This window comes from Nicotiana attenuata, unplaced genomic scaffold, assembly GCF_001879085.1.
Source record: "Nicotiana attenuata strain UT unplaced genomic scaffold, NIATTr2, whole genome shotgun sequence".
Lineage (NCBI taxonomy): Eukaryota > Viridiplantae > Streptophyta > Magnoliopsida > Solanales > Solanaceae > Nicotiana > Nicotiana attenuata.
In genome coordinates, this window is record NW_017670582.1 from 319,350 (window position 1) to 326,665 (window position 7,316).

A 7,316-nucleotide genomic window follows, 5' to 3' on the forward strand; every position below is an offset into this window, starting at 1 on the left:
ATATCCTGAAACCAAGGTTTTCCGTCTGCTTCNTGCTCGACTCAGCCAGATGCTCCGGGGTACTAAACTCTACCAGTTCTCGTCATACCCTGTGCCGCATAGCCTCTCCGACTACCTTTGCCTTTCCTTCTTGCTTTAGCTGTATAGTCCCATGGGATAGCCTTTGTATGGAATGGCGTCATGGTCGACATCGCCACTGGGATCGGCGTGGCTATCTTTACTCCGAACGGAGCATGTACCTTGGGCGGTAAAACTGTAACTTCAAACGGTGTAGGTGCATTCGCTGGAGACACGAATTCGACCTCAATTGGCGCTGGTGTCTTTGCAGAGGACGTTGCTTCAAACTCAAGTGGCATGACATATTTACCTCGGCGTCCCCAGAGGGCTGAATCTGGACCACGATCAGATTAAGAGTGACTATTGGTTTCTTTGGGTCGTCACCTTCTGTGATCAAACCGATCGATCCCTCGGGATCCCAATCATCCTCTATTTCGATCATGTGAACGCCTCCACCCTTGTGGTCTGGCAGAGGATTATTGCGGACATTTGGAGCAGGTTCCTTTGCCACAATAATCTTGTTATCAATTAAAGTGTGGATCTTGTCTTTCAGAGAACGACATTCGTCAATGGTGTGTCCTTTCATACCGGAGTGGTAGGCACAGGATTTGTTTGGATTAATCCACTGAGAAGGGTTCTCAGGAGTTGCAGCAGGGATAAGGGTGACATAACCAGCAGCTTTGAGTCTTTCATACAACTGGTCAATAGGTTCAGCAATAGATGTATATTGTTTCGGAGACCTTCGGTCAAAGTTTAGTCGAGGTCTAGGGAAGCTTTGGCGTGCAAGAGGGGATTGATAGTGGGAGAGTTGGGCATTGTAGGCTTGGTAAACGTGTGTGGGTTGGGAATATCTGGGTGAAGTAGGCTGATATGTGGGAGGTGGAGGTGATTGATAAGTGTATGGTGGAGTTTGGTAAGAGGGTGAGGGTGCTTGGTAGTTTGGAGTAGGCTGATATGTGAGTGGAGGCATTGGGTAGGTTTGGATTTGACGGGAGATTTGGTTCTCTGTGCCACCATTACGGCTCCTAGTCCCTTTTCTTGGACACACCTCTTGACTGTAAGGCCTTATTTGTAGCTTGCAAGGCCTCGAAGTTCGTAACCATACCGCTTTTGATGCCCTCTTCGATCCTTTCTCCCAGCTTGATAATGTCAGAAAACTTGTGGCCCTCGATCATCATTGGCCTTTCATAATATTGTGGGTCTTGAGCCCGGACAAAGAATTTGTTCACTTGTTCTTCCTCTAAGGCATGTCTAACCTTAGCAGCTTCGGACCTCCAGCGAGTAGCATGCTCGCGAAATGTTTCTGTGGGCTTCTTCTTTAGATTTTGAATATAGAACACATCCGACGCATTCTCCGTATTGAACCTGAACCTGTCCATAAAGTTGGACCCCATGCTTACCCAGTTCGACCACTTCTTTGGATCTTGGCTAATGTACCAGGACAGAGCATCTCCTTTCAAGCTCCTCATGAAAAGCTTCATGCAGATTTTCTCGTCTTTTCCTACTCCAACCAGCTTGTCACAGTACGTTCTCAAATGGACCCTTGGATCCCCTGTACCATCAAACATCTCGAACTTAGGAGGTTTGTACCCCTCGGGCAGTTCGACATTGGGCTGTATGCAAAGATCTTCGTAGTTCAGCCCTTCAATTCCCTTACTTCCTTCAACGCCTTGAATTCGACTAGTCAATTTCTTAAGTTCTTCGGCCAGGTTTCTGATGAGCAAGTCTTTATCATCAGACTTGAGTGTGCTTGAGATTGGTTGGATGGAGTGTGGCATAGTCTCCACGTAGATGGGGGTATTATGGTGGGTGTGGTAGTGGTCATTTACGGAGTTCTGAAGTTCTGGGATGAGCAGCGGGGTGTTATTTGAGGTATGGCAGGTGTTGCAGTGGTGGTGAGGAGCGGGATGGTTCTGTTGCTTTGGGATGTTCTATGGAGGTGTAGGGTTCTGAGCATTTGGGAAATTGATATCTGGAGTAGTAAGGGAAAATGACAGATTTGCCAGATTCCGAACCTGATCAACTTCTTCTTGGAATTTTAGCAGCTTTTGTTCGAGTTGGGATGCATTTTCTTTGGAAACCTGAGTAACATGAACATGAGTGACCTCTACCCGTTCAGTTGAGTTCTCCTTTCTGGCGTTGTTCAGATCTTCCATATTCCCTTTGTTCTTGTTTTTGACAGGACTAAGAGGATGAGTGGGTGGAGGGCCCTTGGATCTCGTGGATAAGATGATGTTGCCAGAGTGCACGAACTAACCTTTGGGGAGGGGAAATAATAAACAAAAAGTAGAAAAACAAAAAAGGTAACAAGTTAGTGAGGATTATAAAAAGCGTTGCGATATTTAAACACATAGTGCAGAATGTAAATCGTGTCCTAATTTGGGGACCTCTTTGTGCCCGAGGTAGGCCTAGCGACAAATTGATTTGGAGAACTTAGAATGCTAAATGCCTCACTTTATTGATAAAAAGTAGACGAATCCCAAATCGACACTAAATAACAGGAAATAAAAGTCGCTGGTGGCCATTGGCCCTATTACATTTTATAAAGAGAAGAAAACTCCTATCTATTTGGTCCCAGAAGGACCTTCCCCGGATTCGGCATTCCTGGCTCCATCGAACAGCTTCCCCAGCTCGCGAAGTCCCAGCAATAGGTAGGCTCTGGCTAGATGTCCGCCTTCGTTTCCTTCAGCATTTTGGTAGTCTTCGACCCTCTTGAGAAATTTCTTCTCCAACTCCATTATGCCTCGCTCCAAGTATCCCAGTCGCTTGTTGGCACTGACAGCCATGTCTTTCCATTCCTCAATCAACTTTTGATTGGCTTCTTGTATCTCACGGTGCTCGCTTTTGCACTCCCGGATCCTCTTGCGCAGTTGGTTGTATTTGACCTGTGCCTCGGCTTTTTCATATATGATCCTGTGACCTCGAACAAACCCAGGCTGGCCCAGGCCATCATGCTTATCCTCCAACCAGCCTGAATAGTAGGGAGCACAACTAGCGTGGTATCTATCTAGCTCGATGGTATCCCTTCCCATGACGATCTTGCAGTGCCACATATGCTGAGCTTGGCATTTGTAAGGACTATCATCATCCTGGAAGTCAGCCCGAAAGTGACTCATCTTGTCAACCCTGGGTAAAACCTGCTTCCTACCCGCTTGCCTCATAACCCGGAGAGGGACGTAAGGGTACGTTCCTCTCAGGCCGATCAATATCAGGAAAGGTGCATCTCTGGATCGGGCGATGAACTCCTCGGTCGGAAACCACTTGAACATCCATTGTACCTGCTCCTCGGTCAAATTATCAAACAGTTCGAACCATCCTTTGGCATCCTCTGCTTGAGCAAACATATCAGGGATATAATTTATTCGCTTTGGGTGATGGAAAGCGATGTGATCGTCCTAGTCCCTTCGCTGAATCTCTTGTCGGTATTCACCCTTTTGTAGATGCTCCATGAGCTAAAGTTGAAGTAGCAAATTGCAGCCTTCGAAGTGACTGGCTCCCTGTTGACACTTCTCTAGGGCTCGGTATATTTCCGCAATGATCATGGGCACAATGTTGAATGGTTGCCCGCCAATTCCTTCCATTAAGGTCTTAGTTACCATGGCCAATCTGGTGTGGATTCTTGCTTTCTTCATTGGAAACACAATCAACCCCAGGAAACAAAACATGAATAAGAAGACCCTTCGGTGAATATGCCCTAATGATGTGATGGCAAACTCGTCGGGATAGGTACAGTAGGATTTGCTGTGACCGTACCTCTCGTACAAATAATCAAAAGGGATGTAGGATTCTTTCAAACATGTCGGTTCTGGATTCTTCTTCAAACCCATTATTTTGAGGAAACCCTTGCCCTTGCGGTTCTCAGGTATTAACAAACCTGGAGTTTCCCATGGTATACCAGCCAATCCTCCTATTTCTTCTAGTAAGGGTGTCATTTCAATGTCCCCGAAGCGAAATACGGACCTCTCACAATCCCAGAACAAAGTAGCAGCTTCTATGATCTTGTTGTTGGGTTGGATTTCCAGGAGAGAAGGTAGGCTTCCCAAATATTTCCGGACAAGAGTCTGATCACTAGAGTGAAGACCTTTCCACCAGCTTAGCAGTTTTGGGTGGATGTTGGTGACCATGGCGAATCTGGGGACTTCGTGCCTTATATTTCTGCAAGAGAAATAAGGTTAGGCCCTTACCCCCACCGGACTCGACTATTTAATATCAACAATTGGCACAAAAGGATTTAGTTCTCCAAATAAATGCACAGAACGTGACGATGTCCGTTTGGGTTTTGGGGAAACCCAATGGACTTTGGACAAGGCCATCTTAAAGAGTCATTATGTGGACAACATAATTGACTCGGCTAGGTTTGACCATGATGCATGCACAGTTAAACTGAGTAAGGTTTCTATGGGGTTTTAGACTGGTACCCTTAAGCGGACAACTCAAGGGGGAAAGGCACGGAACCGTTGACTACACCGTTGATCGACTGGTTTTACCGCAAATATGCCTTTTCCGGATTTAGGGGGTGATAATATCGGAAGGGCGCAACCACCCATTATAAGCGTTGCTATGGTATTTGTTTGGAACGAGTGGAATATGATGTTGAGCATAACTATGCAATAATTGAAGACATGTTGTCACGTATTTGCACGTTAAGGAAGCATTAAATACAACAGTTTCATAATTTAAAGCAGTAGTAAAGGAAAGTAGAAAAGGAAAGAAACAAAAGACAAGTCAGTTGCGCAATTGAAAAGAGAATTGAATGCTTAAAGGAATTAAACAAGTAATTGCACATAAAGAGATATAAATTCACAATAATAGTCTGAAATGGTAAAAGCCTAAAAATCCCCGGCAGAGTCGCATGCTGTCACGCCCCCTTTTTCTCGCGAAATCGGGTTTATGACATTTAGAGGGGCAACTCTTTCCTTTTGGGAACTGGGTTTGCATTTTTGAAGAGTCGCCACCTAATGATTAAGATGCATTAGGACACCAATAGAGATTCAATTCTAAGTTCTATTTGAATAACCAGAGATAGGGTAAGGGCTTGAAATTATCCTAAGGGGAAGGTGTTAGGCACCCCTCAAGATCCACTAGTGTGGTTCCCGGCCAGACAGTTATTGTGAATTTGAGGTGCAATTAACATATAAGCAGGTAAGGCTCAAATAAGAGGGGATTTCAATACACAATGGTTTGGAAAGTAAACAAAGTTTGAAAGAGCAATTAAAAGAGCGGATTTTAAACAGGAATTGCAATGCTTTTAAGGGAAAAGGGAAGTAAAGGAAGGGGGTCCTAGGTTTGTATTCAATATGGATCACATCAATGCAATACCCGACAATCACTCCTCAAGAGAGGGGCTACACGTGGTATTAACGCACCGGTCATCATATCCATATCTACCCTTCCCACCCCGTTAAAGTATTAAAGTGCGGATTGGTCTTGATTACTTATTGCATGTTATTACCCGTCCCATTCCTATCAGTCCCAGAGGCGCTTAGGACTACTAATCCTAAAAGGGGGGATATTAGGCTTATTTGAAGTTTCAATGGTAAAAATGCTAAGGCGACATACAAAACATATAAAGACTGCACATTAAAGGGGAAACACATAAACACATAAGGCTCAAGTATACCTCCTCCAAACAAAACAATGCAATAGCACGACTTAAACAAATGAGTAAGGTCTGATTCTAAAAAATACTTGAGGGAAAAGGAGATTGTTGTATTGCAGCAGGCCCGGCTTATTACATGACTCAGTTAGGAAACAGAATCAGGCCTACCTACTGATTGTAACACTAAAACAAATAACAGGGCGAGTCCAGTTTTATTTTATATTGCCTAAGGCTTGCCTAGGTGTTCAAGCGAGGTCCTATAGGCATAGTATCTACTTAATTCAGAATGATGAAATAATAAAACTAAAAACGAAATGTTCGAAATCCTATAAGCATGCTTGCTAGACCTCGTTAGGTGAGGGAATTAGATTATACAAAAAAAGATTCAGAATAAGCGAAATTAAATTAGACCGGTTAGAGATTCTGCAGGTGATAGTATCTGATTTTAATCTCTAGGAGCATGATATCTAACATTTACTGTGAACGAAGCGTATCAGATTTGTTTATGAATCCCTATAGGCATGATTTCTATTCGTTATTGATTTTAACACGTTACTGGATTATAACCACTTAGGCCCTAAAACATGATATCTAAACGTGCAAAATTTTAGATAATCCCTATAGGCAGGTTATCTAGATGTGAAGTTAAACATGCAAAATAAATCTCTATAGGCATGATGTCTAAGGTGCAGAATTAAAATACCCTATAGGCATGGTTTCTAAATGCAGTTTGAATATGCAGAAATTTAAAATATCCTATAGGCATGGTTTCTACCCTTGACATGCATAAATACCCAACCCTTTTCACTAGCCAGCCCCAAATGTTCATTACAAATCATTACAAACCAAGAATAATAAATTACATCAAAATACATAAAAATACAACTAGAGGAGGTCCGATTCTTGGTTCCTCCCTGAGTTATGGAATAACTGCCTTAAGATTCCATTGCTTCAAAGCTTTTCACAAACTTGAGTGTGTCAGAGTTTCCTAAGGGCCTCAATAGGACCCCGGGCAGTGCTCACACCCAAATTACATCACCAGAATAGGGACAAGTGTAGTGTGGAAATGCCAACCCTCATGTGTTCAAGTTCAGAGGGAGCTCATGGGTCCCAAGGCAAGGCTCACATGAGGGGGCAGGACTTAAGTCTAAAAGAGAGTAGAAGTGCAGAAACTGAGTTTTAAAAGCTGAGGGAACAAAGAAGAGGGAAAGAGTGATGGGAGACAGCTATTAATACTTTAAAGAGTTGATAATTTCACACCAAAGGGGCAGGGGATTGAGAATCCATTGCAAGGGCGTATATACTTAGGGATGAGTCAATTCTGGGCATGCATAACAATAGGGGTGCTGTCATACTTGTAAATCAACCAGAACATACAACATATAAGGGTGACATGGAGGTTATGATCCTAGGAGGACCAAGTTTGAGTCATGTTCAGCAATATTTGATGTTGTCATGTCCCAAACAAACCATAAGTATCAAACACATTGGGGTAGGGATTTAGGATTCATAATACATTGATTCAGAACAGGAGAAAAGAAATTACAGCATGCTAAATAAAGGTACTGAAATAGATACAAGCAGTAGGCAGACAAGAATGCAAGAACATTAAGTAACCATGTTGTTGTTGAGGCTGAAAACTTAATTAGAACGTACCAGT